This window comes from Aquarana catesbeiana, linkage group LG11 (genome assembly GCF_042186555.1).
Source record: "Aquarana catesbeiana isolate 2022-GZ linkage group LG11, ASM4218655v1, whole genome shotgun sequence".
Classification (NCBI taxonomy): Eukaryota; Metazoa; Chordata; class Amphibia; order Anura; family Ranidae; genus Aquarana; species Aquarana catesbeiana.
Genome location: NC_133334.1, coordinates 264,031,845 through 264,048,484, shown reverse-complemented (window position 1 = coordinate 264,048,484; position 16,640 = coordinate 264,031,845). Strand labels below are relative to the sequence as shown.

At 43.9% G+C, this 16,640-nt stretch overlaps 1 protein-coding gene across 1 annotated transcript in view; it reads right to left on the bottom strand.

Annotated features, from left to right (window-relative positions):
* SLC7A10 (solute carrier family 7 member 10) overlaps window positions 1-15,791 on the bottom strand; it is a 143,597-nt gene extending 127,806 nt beyond the window's left edge. The window contains exon 1 of the mRNA XM_073605781.1: window positions 15,558-15,791. The gene's annotated coding sequence lies outside the window, so the exon portion shown is untranslated. The remainder of the gene's footprint in view (window positions 1-15,557) is intronic.
* Between the last annotated feature and the right edge of the window lie 849 nt (window positions 15,792-16,640).

Sequence of the window (16,640 nt, the reverse complement as noted above, 5' to 3'; positions counted from 1 at the left end):
GGCACCAAGTGAGTTTAATTACCACCTTAATCAGCCACAGAACCTGTGTAATTAACGTGTGTCCTGGTTTAAAGGGATGATGTGGCAACCCTACCCGACCCGGCTGGCCGACCGGGGGGGAGGGGCTTCTGTGCATTGCCGTGGCCAAAAGGAGTTAAAAAAAGTTCAATTTTAGTCTCATCAGACCAGAGCACCATTTTGTTCTTTGCTAAAAGTAATGGCTTTCTTCTGGCCACTCTGCCATAAAGCCCAACTCTATGGAGTGTACGGCTTATTGTCCTCCTACGTACAGATACTCCAGTCTCTGCTGTTATGCCATGTTCTTTCCATTTGGTTATGATAGATTTGATGGTGCTCCTAGGGATCATCAAAGATTTGGATATTTTTTTTATAACCTAACCCTGACTTGTACTTCTCAACAACATTGTCCCTTACTTGTTTGGAGAGTTCCTTGGTCTTCATGGCAGTGTTTGGTTAGTGGTGCCTCTTGCTTAGGTGTTGCAGCCTCTGGGGCCTTTCAAAAAGGTGTGTCTATGTAATGACAGATCATGTGACACTTAGATTGCACACAGGTGGACATCATTTCACTAATTATGTGACTTCTGAAGGTAATTGGTTGCACCAGAGCTTTTTATGGGCTTCATAACAAAGGGGGTGAATACATACGCACATGCCAATTATCAGTTTTTAATTTCTGAAAAATAGTTTTATGTATAGATTTTTCTAATTTGACTTCACCAACTTAGACTATTGTGTTCTGATCCATCACATATAATTCAGATTAAAAAAAACATTGAACTAAAGGCTGTAATGTAACAAAATAGGTAAAAAGCCAAGGGGGGTGAATACTTTTGCAAGGCACTGTACGTTTAGGAGATTAAGCCACGGAAATATCAAATCCCCGGACCGGTTAAGCGACGACCCGATGTCTCCTACAGTGTGAAGGGGGGGGGGGGGGGCAGGGTATGGGGAGGGGGTCCAGTGTAAGTTCACCTTACAGATTTTCTGTAAAGGTGAACCCTTTAAGGATGACATTTTAAAACAAAAATAAAAGGTGGCGCTTTCCTGAAAAATGATACATCCCAAATGCTACTGTATACTGTGCCATATTGGGATGCAGTCATGACAAGTCATGCAGACGTGTAAAAGCGGAGTTCCACCCAAAAGTGGAAGTTCTGCTTTAAGTACTCCTGACCTCCTGGCATGCCACATTTGGCATGTCATGTTTTTTGGGGAGGGGGGGGGGGGGGGTACCTAGTTTTGACAGGTACCCGCTCCCACTTCCGTTTGGGCCACCTAGGCGCCACGAGCACAAGTTCTCCTCTCCCCTCTCTCTGCAATCTTTTGGGACACGTCACAGGCCCCAGAAGATTGCCCGGCCATTCAGGACGTGCAGCGCGACTTGCGCACGCGCAGTTCACACCCGGCTGTGAAGCCGCAAGCTGTCACAGCTCAACATTTTGAGATGGGAATGAGGGACACCTACTAACAAATGTATGTAGGCATAGGACACGCCCCCCTGCCACACCCCCTTAAAGGAGAATTAACCAAAAAAAAAAGGTTAATTAAATCCACAAGGACTTTTTTTTTAACCACTACTATTCCTTTACATTGGCTTTTAAAATGTACAGATGCAGCAATTTAGAATTTGGATGAAAGGTTTAGCACTGGGAAACACATTTTGATAGATAAAAAGTGCATTTTATATACAACTATATAGATCAGACCAAAATGAGGGACAAATGAGGAGGAAAGAGGGACAGAGGGACATTGCTCCAAATCAGGGACAGTCTCTCGAAATCAGGGACATGTAGCATGTAGACATAGGACACGCCCCCCTGTCACACCCCCTTAAAGGAGAATTAACCTAAAAAAAAAGATTAGTTAAACCCACAAGGGCTTTTTTTTACCACTTTTATTCCTTTATATTGGCTTTTAAAATTTACAAATCAGACCAAAATGAGGGACAAATGAGGAGGAAAGAGGGACAGAGGGACATTGCTCTAAATCAGGGACAGTTGGGAGCTATGGTTAAAGCGACGCAGCTCCGTTTCGCAAAAAAAAAAATGACCTGGTCAGCAAGGGGGCAAATCCTTCGGGTTCTTAAGTGGTTAATGCAATGAGAGGTGCAGCCCAGTCTATCACATTCATTGCACAGGACTGGCATTAGCAGTCAGGAAGGGGTTAAATGTGTCTGATGCATTTTTATAACACAAGTGCGTCACTTCTTGTGTATTAGTTGCCAAAGTGACAATTATCCCATCGAACGTGCCCGGGCACATGTGAGTGGCCACTTTTAAGAACCTGGCGAATGGCGACAACCGCTGGCACAAGTGGCCTGGGATCTAGCCGCCATTGTGTGTCTGGAGTACACTTTAGAGCCACTTATATAACGGACTACTGTTTGCGTTGGATGACATTTCACGGCGATGGTGGGCGGGGCTCGCCTGAAGAGGCTACACAGGGCGACATTTCCTCATTCCTCGCCATTCTTATACACAGAAGGGTTTCATCTCATTATAAAGCAGAAAAGATGAAGAGGACCTGTAGCTTTGGAGAAAAAAAGATAAGCAATGAAGGGCTCAGAAAGCCAACTAGGCGCTTTATGTTTATTGGCAACATTTTTAAGATGTTCAGGAGGTGAATATTAAAGCGGGGTTCCAGCCACAAACATTTTTTTTTTAACCACTTCCAGCCCCGGAAGATTTGGCTGCTGAATGACCAGGCCATTTTTTTGCGATTCGGTACTGCGTCGCTTTAACTGACAATTGGGCGGTCGTGCGACGTTATATCGCGACCGTCGGCCACGAGCATCGGCACCCCGGCAGTGCAGCGGGCACGTGAGTGCACGCCTGCTATCCTGCTTAAAGGAGCCGGCGTATAGCTACAACGGCTCGCGGGATCGTGCCGACCTGCCACGGTATAATGATGGCGGCTGGTCGGCAAGCGGTTAAAGTCAGCAGCTACACACACTGTAGCAGCTTACTTTTAATAAGGACACTTACCCGTCCAGGGAGCACGCTATGTCGGCCTGCCACCCACCCCCCCCCCCGAGGCCGATCCATCCATCGAAGCGGGTGCAGGCACCGCCATTGTAACTAAGGGAAACCAGCAGTGGAGCCTTGTGGCTTCACTGCCAGTTTCCCACTGAGCATGCCTGAGTCACACGCCGCTTTGTGAATGGCCGGCTTGTCTTCTGGGACACACACAGGTCCCAGAAGACAGTGGGGGGGGGGGGCTCGCCGCACAAGAGGACATGATGTCTTGTGCTGCGGCCCGGCTGGTAAGGCTACTTCAAAAAGGGTACTAAAGAAAAAAAAAAATTTCCAAAAACTTGGGGGTGGGTGTCTTTAGTTTCAGACCACCTTTCAAAAGCGGATGGAACTCCACTTTAACCAGTTTAGTTCTCATCCCTACAGACTAGACTAGAGCAAGTTTTACATTTCCATACCTCCCAACATTTTGAGATGCGAATGAGGGACACCTACCAGCAAACATATGTAGGCAGAGGACACGCCTCCTGGCACACCCCCTTAAAGGAGAATCAACCCAAAAAAAAAAAAAAAGGTTAATTAAATCCACAAGGGTTTTTTTTTTTTTACCACTACTATTCCTTTATATTGGCTTATAAAATTTACAAATGCGGCAATTTAGAATTTGGAATTTAGAATTCGGATGAAAGGTTTAGCACTGGGAAACACTTTTTGAAACATTAAAAGTGCATTTTATATACAACTATATAGATCAGACCAAAATGAGGGACAAATGAGGAGGAAAGAGGGACATTGCTCCAAATCAAGGACAGTTGGGAGCTACGCATTTCTGCTATGGGCCTATTGATTCAGCAATAACTTTGTCATTACTAGTTTTAAAGCGGTAGTAAAGCGCTGAACAGAAAAAAAACAAACAAACAAAAAAGAAAGAAACAAAACCTGCAAGACAATGGCATAATGTGCTAGTATGCATTGCATACTACCCTGTTTCCCCGAAAATAAGACCTAGCGTGATTGTCGGTGATGGCTGCAATATAAGCCCTACCCCCCAAATAAGCCCTAGTTAAAGTCCTTGTAGGTCTTATTTTCAGGGTAGGGCTTATATGGGGGGTAGTACTTATATTGCAGCCATCACCGACAATCATGCTAGGTCTTATTTTCGGGGAAACAGGGTAGCACATTATAAAAAAAAAAACTTAGAACAAATCCCGCAGCAGCGAATACAGCTGTTTGCCTGAAATTCACCTTTAAGACTAGAGTATTCAGATTCTAACAGTAGCTGGTTTTCCAGGTTCCCCTTTACGCTCCCCTCCAGCTGCGCCGAGCGTGCCAGGCCCTTCAGATAACAAACAGATGAGATCGCGGCACAGACTGAAGAAGGAAGCGGCCTCTGAATTGCGCAGGTTTTTCCAGCGCTCCTGACCAGACAGGCACTGATCCCAGTAGGTGTGTGATGTACAATCCCGGGCATTGTTCTGTAACCCGCGGGTGACTGGCACCCAATCACCGCATTCGGTGGTCAGAGCTGTAATGGAAACTATTGTCTGCGCTGGAATTCGAAACCTCAGTGACATTTTTTAGAATGTGAATTAATTGTACGCTGAGCTAAATTGACACGCGGTGAAGGATAATCCAACTATTGGATCAAACGGATGCCAGGCTACCAAAATAGGTGTGAAATGTTCTGGGATGTTTACAGGAGATTACAGATCCTGCAGTGGATTGAATAAGGGTGAAAGGTTGCCAAATTCGAAAAGGATGGCTGTACCATGTGTGACCACCAGGTGGAGTAAGCGCCACCCTTCAGTCCTTCACTGGGTTACATGATGCAGGTAATAGATTGGGGGGGGGGGGATCCGCCCAACCTGGACTTGGGAATTAGAGATAAGTAGATATTAAATACACAAATGAATGCGGCTCTCTATTCAATAACAATAATGCTTTTTATTTGTATGCAAGCAGTGCAAGTACTCAAATTTGACCTGGAATTGGCTTCTTGAGGCCCCCCCCCCCCCTGTACAGCAGAGCTCAGACCAGGAGAGGGAGAAGAAACACAGGGAGCCAATTAGTGTTGCTGCAGCACTCATGTGCTAACAAGGAACATGCTGATTGGAGGAGAGAGCAGAAGGATAGAGCGGTGAGCTCGTCATCGGTGTGCTGGTTCTGCTTTTATTGTCCAGTCGGAGGTTGGGGGAGGAAACAAGATCTCTGAGGCAGGCCACAGACAGTGCGAATTTCTTTCCCGCAACCAGGAAAGACATTTGCGTGATTCCCCCATCAACACAGACAGCGCAAGCAAGTCCGGCGGTTTGGTTGTACCCAAGTTGATAGATCGATCAGCTTGGAACATTCAGCCTGCTCAGTAATGGTGTGAATCGTATATGGCCGGCCCAAGTATACCTAAACTGCAGCAAAAAAAAAAAAAGTCTTCCTCCCTGCTTTACTGTGTGGCAGAGCTGTGTTAATCTTGGGACTGGATGGATATAAATACAAATACTTAGGCGGATAGAACAGCTCCTATATATGCACATGCAGCTGTTTGCCTGGACTTCAGTTTTAAAGGTTTACTTGGAATTTTACCCCATGCACTGCACAGACTCCTGGGGACAGCAGTGAGCCAATTGCAAGAGTTTCCATCAAAAGTGGTGTTCCGGCCGAAATTATACTTTTTCAATAAAAATATCCCTATAATACACAAGCTTAATGTATTCTAGTAAAGTTAGTCTGTAAACTAAGGTCTGTTTTGTTAGTTTATAGCGGTAATTTGTTATTTTTTAAACTTACAGCAGGCCGTGGCCATCTTAAGTGTGGGCATCTGAAGCCAGACTGTATTTCTTCCTGGATCTCATCCTCGCAGATCTCGCACATGCTCAGTGCAGCACAAGCGGTGTAATAGGTTTCAGGTCAGGTTTCCATAGCAACGGCAGTGTCAGAGGAAGTTGCCGCCCCTTCCCAGAAGGCATTGCAAACGGGAAATGATGCGATGGGCCGCGGCCAGGGAGGAGGAAGTGAAAAATGAATACAGCAGATATACAGTAAGTGCTGAGAAAAAAAAAATTTACAAATATCCAATTCGTTTACAGTGCACAGTTTAGTGAGGGATGCTGAAGAGTTGTAAAAGGGGGTGGAACTCCACTTTAAATATGCGTGCGGGACCAATGTGCATGTTCGCATTTGCGTGTGAGCATGGGGGGGAACAAGGGTGCTTTACATATTATTTATTTTATAACACTGTATCTTTATTTTTATTTTTTTTTATCATTTTATTGCTGTGATACGTCCCCTTTATGGAGAGATTGATTCGATCAAATGCTTTCAGAAGCTGGTAATGGCTTGTTTACAATATTGAACCCTACGGACTTAGACTGGGATGCCATTAAAGTTCATGTCCGTGGAAAGGCAGGCGTCCCAATACTTTTGGTAATATAGTGTATTTTGAGATAATAGGTTTGGGGGTACAGAACACCAAAAAACAGCAGCCAAAATTCCTTTTACTCAGTAGACTTCACGGCAAACTCTCTAAGCCCAAACAGGCTTCTATCTTCCAGTATCTTCCAGTATCTTTTGATGAGCAGCCATCACTGCTGTATATATGCTGTATATATAACACTATTGCAGTAATCCCCTGTATACATACACCAAACTCCCTCATCCATGTCTTTATGGACCTTGCTTTGTGTACTGGTGCGCAGTCATGTTGGAACAGGAAGGGGCCATCCCCAAACTGTTCCCACAAAGTTTGGAGCATGAAATTGTCCAAAATGTCTTGGTATGCTGATGCCTTAAGGGTTCCCTTCCCTGGAACTAAGGGGCCAATCCCAACCCCTGAAAAACAACCCCACACCATAATCCCCCCTCCACCAAATGATTTGGACCAGTGCACAAAGCAAGGTCCATAAAGACATGGATGAGCAAGTTTGTGGTGGAGGAACTTGACTGGCCTGCACAGAGTCCTGACCTCAACCCGATACAATGCCTTTTGGGATGAATTAGAGCGGAGACTGCAAGCCAGGCCTTCTCATCCTACATCAGTGCCTGACCTCACAAATGAGCTTCAGGAAGAATGGTCAAACATTCCCATAGACACACTCCTAAACCTTGTGGACGGCCTTCCCAGAAGAGTTGAAGCTGTTATAGCTGCAAAGGGTGGGCCAACTCAATATTGAACCCTACGGACTAAGACTGGGATGCCATTAAAGTTCATGTGCATGTAAAGGCAGGTGTCCCAATACTTTTGACAACATAGTGTATATTATCCTGAAATTACCCATAGAGTGAAATCTGGCGGTCTAATGTAGTTACGGAAATGGGTCTGTAAATATTTTGAGCCGGTTTTATATTTTTCCGCTCAGCTGTCTTTAAAAAAAAAAGAAAAGAAAAAAAGAATCATTTAGTGTCTGTAATCTCAGCGATCTGCCTGCAAATGTGTCTCGGTGTCTTGTAGCTGAGCCGGGTTGTTTACTTGTAGAGAAAAGGCTGCATCATTGTGGCGAAGGAGCCTGATGCTGAGGAGGAACCGTATGGAAGTTAGTCACAGGTCATGGACCCAGAGTCAAACATCTGCAGCTTCACTGCTTAGTACATTGCCATATAATTGTAGCACCGGTCAGGAAAGAACGCACTGAGACCCCTAGAGAATTCTGGGTAACTAGTCTGCCAACCTAAACTGTGCATGGGACTCAATGGGTAAGCATTTTCCCAATTCATTGATCCCCATAGGATGATTTGCCGGTGCCTACAACCAGGGAAAGGAAATACTCCTGTTGTTAAATTATGGACATTTTTTGGACTAATAGGTAAACTCTTGTCTAAAAGGGCATAGCTCCCAACTGTCCCTGATTTCGAGGGACTGTCCCCGATTTGGAGCAATGTCCCCCTGTCCCTCCTTCCTCCTCATTTGTCCCTCATTTTGCTCTGATCTGTATAGTTTTGTATGAATCGCACTTTTTATCTTTCAAAAAGTGTTTCCCAGCGCTAAACCTTTCATTACATTTCTAAATTGCTGCATTTGTGAATTCCAAAAGCCAATATAAAGGAATAGTAGTGGTAAAAAAAAAAAAGCCCTTGTGGATTTAATTGACCTTTTTTTTTCCGGTGAATTCTCCTTTAACCACTTCAATACAAGACATTTTCGCCCCCTTCCTGCCCAAGCCATTTTTCAGCTTTCAGCGCTGTCACATTTTGAATGACAATTGCGCGGTCATACAACACTGTACCCGAATGAAATTGTTATTATTTTTTCCCCACAAATAGAGCTTTCTTTTGGTGGTATTTGATCACCTCTGCGGTTTTTATTTTTTGCGCTATAAACAAAAGAAGAGTGACAAGTTTAAAAAAAAAACACAATCATTTTTACCTTTTGCGATAATAAATATCCAATTTTTTTTTCTTTAAAACAAATTTTTTCTCAGTTTAGGCCGATATGTATTCTTGTACATATTTTTGGTAAAAAAAAAATCGCAATAAGCGTATATAGATTGGTTTGCGCAAAAGTTATAGCGTCTACAAAATAGGGGATAGATTTATAACATTTTAATTAAAAAAAATTTTTTTGCTAGTAATGGCGGCGATCTGCGATTTTTATCGTGACTGCGATATTGCGGCGGACACATCGGACACTTTTGACACATATTTGGGACCATTCACATTTATACAGCGATCCGTGCTATAAAAATGCATTGATTACTGTATAAATGTGACAGGCAGGGAAGGGGTTAACACTGGGTGGTGATCGAGGGGTTAGCTGTGTTTGCTAGGGAGTGATTCTAACTGTAGGGGGTGGGGACTCACTAGGGGAGGAGACCAATCGGTGTTCCTCTGTACTGGGAACATACCATCGGTCTCCTCTCCTCTGACAGGACCGTGGATCTGTGTGTTTACACACACAGATCCACGGTCCTGCTGTGTTACCGGTAATCGCGGGTGCCTGGGAAAGCGAGGCCGTCATATGACGCCCGCCACGAGAGCTGCGCCGCCTGGCCGTCAATTGTCAGCAGTCAGCAAGCAGTTAAGGGGGTGTGGCAGGGGGGGGGGGTGTCCTACGCCTTCATACATTTGCTAGTAGGTGTTCCTCATTCCCATCTCAAAATGTTGGGCGGTATGGAGCTGGACACCTACTCTGACCGGGCCTTTTTCTGACATCTGTTGTTTACAAGGAAAAATCTGTATTTTTTTTTGCAAAAAATTACTTAGAACCCCCCCGAACATTATATATTTTTTGGTAGCAGAGAACAGAAAAAAATGGCGATCGTTGAAATATTTTATGTCACACTGCGCAGCAGTTTTTCAAGTGCAATTTTTAAAAAAAAAAAATACATTTTAATGAATAAAAAACAAACAAAAAACAATTAAGTCAGCCCAATTTTTTGTATATTGTGAAAGATGATGTTACGCCGAGTAAATAGATACCTAACATGTCATGCTTTAAAATTGCGCACGCTCGTGGAATGGCGACAAGCTACAGTACTTAAAAATCTCCATAGGCGACAGGTTAAAATTTTGTTACCTGTTTAGAGTTACAGAGGAGGTCCTGTGCTAGAATGATTGTTCTCTCTCTAACGATCGTGGCGATATCTCACATGTGTGGGTTTTTTTTTAATAATCACTTTTTCTTTTTGTTTAAGACAAATTTCAACATACAACATAGAAATACACATTGCACAATGTATCTATATAAATCTTTTCATTAAACTTAAACCACACTACCCCACCCTGAGAAAACACCCCGGACCCTTGATCATGTCCTCTTCAAAAGGGAGAAGAAGAAGAAGAAAAAACAAAAAAAACGCCCACTTGCCTACCCATAACCAAAACTCAATTTGTGCAAAACATTATTCAAAGTATATTAATTCAAAGTATAATTAAGAAGGGGGCTTTACATGTGTCGAACAACCAACAATACAAAAAAAAAAAATATCTATCTATCTATCTATCTATCTATCTATCTATCTATCTATCTATCTATCTATCTATCTATCTATCTATCTATCTATCTATCTATCTATCTATCATCTATCTATCTATCTATTAATAAATAAAACAATTTCGAATTACTATTTTCGTGTCCTATTATGTTTAGTGTTTTAATTCAATATAATCTCATTCTACTATTTCATTTTTATACCTCTCCACCTTTCATTTCAATCTACCCTTCTGTATGTGATTCCATTACGTGTTGCCCATCCTGTGCTGTCCGTGTAACTTATCCTCTTCCTTTAATGACATCAATCATCTTTCCACTGTGCTTCCCAGAGGAGGGAAAAAGAAACAACACAAAAAACAACACAAAAAAAGAAAAAAAAAACAACACCTCCCAATTTCCCCCCCAAACAGATGCATCTCATAGACTATCTGATCCATAACACAGTATTGCCCCCAAAAGGGGCACCACCCCTATTTCTGAGAAGAAATACAGCCATCTTTAACCATATGTATCCATCTCTCCGCTTTCATTATTTTTTCTACCTCCCTTTTCCAATCCATTATAGTGGGACATTCAGACTGATTCCAAATTTTAGGTATCAATATTTTGGCTGCATTTAGAAAATGGGGAGTAACGCTTCTCTTATAAAACCTAGTGCTGAGGTTCTAGTGCTCCATGCTGAGGTTCTCTCCACAATACAGTCATGCTTCCAGAAGGTAGCCAAGGTCCTGTGCACCTCTTCACTCTCCTCCCTGCCGGAGGAGTACTGCGATTTTAGCGATGTCTTTGACAAAGGTCAATCCAGTAGTTTGCCTCCACACCGGTCGTATGATTGCGCAATTGACCTTCAACCTGGTGCCATACCCCCTCGTGGCCGGGTTTACCCTTTGTCGGTCTTGGAGGATAAGGCCACGGAGGAGTATGTTGCAGACGCACTTTCTCGAGGTTTCTCAGACAAGAATGTGAGATTCTTGTGGTCAGTCAAAATGAGGACCCCACAGTAGTAGCTTTTTATCTTAATGCATAAAATGCATTACAGTAAGATAAAAAAAAGCTTCTGCCTTTACAATCACTTTAAGCAGTGTGTTTAGGTCACAATTTAAAAGGGAGTCAAGAGGCAGGTTTTATCTTAAAACAAACATTAGTGTAATAGGCCTAAACTGACCAGTGGTTCAGGAGATTTGGAGGAAAGGTTGTCACCAGAAGGGGTTCTACCGTCATCAGGAAATGCAGCAAAGAGGTTCTTATGCAGCACCTTTGCAAAGTACCACATTTTGGGCTCCTTCTGGCAAGGTGGCTGGAGATCTGCCGTTTTACCCTTGTATTGGTGATCTACTAGGGTGGCCACCCACTAATGGTCCTTCTGTTTGGTGACCTTCCTCCTTGCAAAACCATTTAAGAGTAAAAGTCTCTATTTACCACAAATTGCCTGCAGCAAAGAACCCTGAGTTCTCGCTGAGATGTAACTGAGATCAACACTGCCTTCAACATTTTCCCCCCACCCACACACAACACTCAGGGTTTGGGAGGGGTGAAACATCCCCATTGAAGCCTCCCCCATTTCCTCCTACTCATCCCATCCACCACCCCAATCCTCCTTATCCACCTGGTATTCCTCCTTGGCCTCCTGCTGCCTCTGCCTGACAGCAATTGAGGGTCACCAGCAAGTTCTCTTCGTTGTGCGTCCAGTGCGTAGTCTATCAGGTAATGCAATGTTTGCTCCAGGAGGAACAACAGAGGGGCTGTGTCACTAACCCATGCTCACCATTTTGGTTGCCTTGTCAAAAGGTGCCAAAATGCTGCATGTGTCCACAAGGTTGAGCCTGTGACATGGCTCCCCACAGCCTGTCCTTGTACTATAATCTCAGAGGTACTCATTGATGGAATATTCCTGCTGGGATTCCAGCCTTTGCAGAATGGCCACCATTGAGTTCCAGTGCTTGAGAGTATTGTAGATGAGACAGTTGACAGATGCCGTATGTTGGGGTTGCTTTTCTGCCAAGTGAGCTTTGGCTAGGTATGACCACTTGAAGTTTCTACAAATCCTCCTAGCCTGATGAAGGACATTCTGGAATCCTGGGTATTTCGTGAGGAACATGGAATTGAGGACATGGGCTAGGCAAGGAATGCGTTTGAATTTTCCCTGGGGAAGGGCAGTGAACAGGTTATTGCCATTGTCACGCACAACCGTACCTGGATAAAGATGGCATGGGGTCAGCCACCTCTTGGCCTGGGTCTGGAAAGCTGCCAGCTGCTCTGGCCCAGTGTTGCACCTAGTTTCCAGGCAGAGAAGCTTAAGGACAGCATGGCAGTGCTTACCCTGTATATGTACTTGTAGGTGGGTCTGGTTTCGAGGAGTCAGAAAATAAGGCCAGTAAGGAGGTGGAAGTACAGATGACTGCACTGTCACCATCTGACAAGATACTTGGTTGCACCACCAGCTCCAGTGCTGCATCCTTTCCAGAGAAGTAAAGAAAGAAATATAGAGAAGAGACAGATGGAGAGGTATACCACTCATCTACCCTGCAACCCAGTAGCTTGAATTCTAGTTGGACAAAACTAGAGAAATTATTAGTATAAAAGGAAACTCATATTACTCACACTAGAACCATCCCAATTCTTGCACTGGAATCCGCTCAATACAATATGTCTACACTAAGACTTAAAGGAGCCAAAGCTCTTCCCAACTCAAGCCCATTCCTTGGCCTTCGCAGACTGAATGAGTCTCCTTCTGCCTGATAACCGCTATCTTTGCCCCGGTAATCTGTGGCAGAAGGGGGATTTGCTGTTTGTTTTTCGCAGCTCTGGGAATAGACTTGGACCTCACCCGGGCTACAATTAGACCAGCAATTTTTAGGTAAAAGTGATTTATGTTGCGAAACATTCTCCGTTGGCTTACATAACTCATCATAATTGGGGATGGACATTTCAACACGGCGCCTGAATCCAAAAGAAATACTCTTTATATATTTTCTGTTACAGTTTGAGAAAACAGATTGGAGTGAAGAGAGGTCGACGCTATTGAAATTGTCGTATAGTTTCACAGAATTCCATCCACTTTAACATCTGCTCTAGAAGAGGGGCCAATGGATACAGCCTGTCAAAAAAATACGATTAACTGTTTTAAAAATATTGAATATCATTTTATTTTTTCGTGAAAAAAAAAATTAAATTTTCACAAAATTTTATATTTTTTTTTTTCTCATTGTTGTCTTATTTAATATTTAACTCTGACTAAAGTGGGGAAGAGTTAGAGCAGTGGTCTCAAAACTGCACGCTGGGGGCCAGACGTGGCCCTTTGCTCGCCTTTATCCAGCCCTTGGGGCGCTATTCCACTGACAGCAACAATAGAGTATAATTCCTGCCACTGAAACCAACAATGTTGTACTATAACTTCCAATGATGCCAATGAAGAGGGACAATTCCACCCACTGACACTAACATTGCGGCACAATTCCTTCCATTCAAACCAATGATGGGGCACAATTCCTCCCACTGACATCAACGATGGGGCGCTATTCCTCCCACTTACACCAAGGATGGGGCACAGTTCCTTCCATTGACACACACCAATGATGGGGCACTATTCCTCTCATTGACACAAAAGATGGACCACTGTTTGCTCCCACTGATGGCAGGACATATTCTACTTCTGTTTTCCACAAACCGGCACCCCTAAAGTCTGAAGGGCAGTTAACTGGCCTTTTATTTGGAAAGTTTGGAGACCCCTGGGTTAGACCCTCTGCGGGATTTTTTCTGTGCTTGTAGCCCCAATTAGTGAGTAAAATTTTCTACAGATAGGACCAAAGACAGTAACAAAAACCATAAGAGGTTCTATTGCTTCACCTCTTTAAGCAAAAAAAAAAAAAAAAAAAAAAAAAGAAAATCAGTTTCCCACGTATCCACTTTCTCTTGTAACAAAAAGAACTCTAGCTTTCAGTTTGTAGTTTTTTATGAATTACAAAACGGTCCACAACCATTTATGTCAGTAGAAAAAAATTTGCCAGATGTACTAAGTGTAAAAAATGTCTGATGGGTCAGATTTTCTTTACTTCCTGTCTTGTGAAACCTTTATCAGCAATTCTGGAGAGACGGAGATCCACCTGAACAACTTGGAGGGGATAACAAATCACCAGGGTGCAGCACACTTTGAGGAGATAACCTAGTAAGGCCCCATGAAAAGGTAAGGCAAGTTTACAGAGTCCAGGGGTCAGTAGTAAGTAACACAGAGTTATGAGGTCAGTATGATGTAATGCGCAGTGCAGGGGTCAGTAGTATGTAACGCAGAGTGCAGGGTTTAGGAGTATATATCACATAGTTCAAAGGTCAGTAGTATGTAATACAGAGTGTAGGGATCAGAATTAGGTTGTGCAGAATTCAGAGGTCAGTAGTAAGTAACCCAGAATTAGGAGGTCAGTAGTAACACAGAGTGAAAGGGTCAGTAGTAGCTAATGCAGAATGCAGAGGTCAGAAGCAGCGACAGCCCGTCTGTACGTGGCGCAGGGGCTCTGCTCCCTTAATCCATGCGCCCGACCCCTAATCTACATGCAGGGCGCCGGACGCATGGATTTCAATGTTTGTTTTTTTTTTTTTTTTTTTTTTTTATAAGCACATGATTAGAGCCATTAGCCATTAGCCATTAGAGCAGAGCACTGCGCCCCAAGCCCACCCACTTGTGTGACAATAGCGAATTATTATTCGCTTTTATCTTCCTGATTCTCCTCCCAGCCAATCCCGGCTTAGGAAGCGGGGCCTGAGACCCGATTGGCTGAGAGGAGAAGCCATCCTATTGGCGTAAGTGTGGGTGACCAACCAATGGACCGACCAGGAGGGGGTGCAGGAGACACTGACCGACTGCCTGGGGTGGATGAATTGCTGCCCCCCTTCAAAAATATACCAGCCACCACTGGTCAGTAGTATACAATGCAAAGTGCATGGATCATTAATGTGTAATGTAGCAGGCAGGGGTCAGTAGAAAATAGCGCAGTGTTCAGAGGTCATTAGTAAGCAATCCAGAAGACAGGAGTCAGTAGTATGTCATGCAGATGGCAGGGGTCAGTAGAATGTAATGCAGAGTTCAGGGGTCAGTAGAATGTAATGCAGAGTTCAGGGGTCAGTAGAATGTAATGCAGAGTTCAGGGGTCAGTAGAATGTAATGCAGAGTTCAGGGGTCAGTAAAATGTAATGCAGAGTTCTGGGGTCAGTAGAATGTAATGCAGAGTTCTGGGGTCAGTAGAATGTAATGCAGAGTTCTGGGGTCAGTAGTAAGTAACCCAGAGGTCAGCAGTAAGTAAAGCAGAGTGCAAGGGTCAGTGGTAGGTAACACAGAGGGTATTAAGAACAAATACCCCTGTGTAAAAATTCTCTCACCAGACCTCTGATGCTGGTGTGCCCAGCAGAGTGAGGGAAGTCCTCCCAGGTCTTTGCTCATCTGTGTCATATGACCTGTCAGATCTGAGGAGAGGCCTAGGACTTTCCTTGCCTCTCCATTCATGTACGTCGTTGTCCCTCTAATCTTAAGTCTGAGAGATCCTTCCTCACTCTATGCAAAATTAGCTGAGCATACATTTATTGCTAAGGGTTTAAATTTGTGAGTCACAGTGTATACATGCTGTATATGGGATATAAATACTTTTTCTTACTATTTAAGCGTAGAGCGTTTGAGGGGTGCTTTCTGTCCTGAACATCCGTTGGTTGTTGGTAGGTAGCTCTCTGCGTTTTCTCAGGGTTAGATCAATGCAAAACTGAAAAGTATTCCTGGATTTTTTGGAAAACAGAACTGAAAGTTGCATTGTAGTAGCTTCTGGTTGAATATAGAAAGAGCCACTACGGTAAACTCCTGCCTTATCTCTTACATAGAATGTCCTGTTACTGTAGATTCTGGGTATCAGTTATGAAACACCAACCTTCTTCCTCTACTTCGGTTAATGAATACTGCGGCCAGACTCATCCACTTTAACAACTGCTCAGTGTCCTCCACCCCTCTGTGCCAGTATCTCCATTGGCTTCTGCTCGCCCAACTGTCAGAAACCATGAAATCAGACCGAGACAGAAGTGCAGTTAAATCACACTTGTTTAATAATACAGGTTAAATAAACAAACGTAGTCAAAACATAGCCAAAGTTCAGTAACCGGAACGGAAAGTCAGCCAAGCCAGAAGTCAGGGATCAATGTAGTGGAACAGCAAGCAGGATCTGGAGCCGGAAGGGATGTCAGCAAAGCAAGTCTTGAACAGGATCGCAAGAGATCGTTTCTGTGATGTGACCAAGGTGAAGGCAGAGCTCCTCTGGACTGGACGGCTTAAGTAGGCAGGACTGACGAGCAGGATATCATCAACAGAGTAACTGTGGAGAGATAGGAGCTGGCAATTAGCCGACAGCTGAGCAGCCAAGTCAGAGACACCAACATAGAAAATTCCAGATGATAAAAACAGCCTACAAAGCCATCCATAACTCTGCTCCAAGCTACATCACCAACCTTGTCTCAATATACCAACCAAACCGTCTTTGCTCCTTCCATGACCTCCTGCTCTATAACTCCCTCATCACCTCCTCCCATGTTCTCCCTCAGGACTTCTCCAGAGCCTCTTCTATCCTCTGGGACTCCTTACCCCCAATTCATCTGTCTATCTCTTACTCTATCTGCCTTTAGGTGATCCCTGAAAACCCATCTCCTCAGAGAGGCCATCTTGCCTCTAACTAATAAACTGAACTTTAACTTACTCC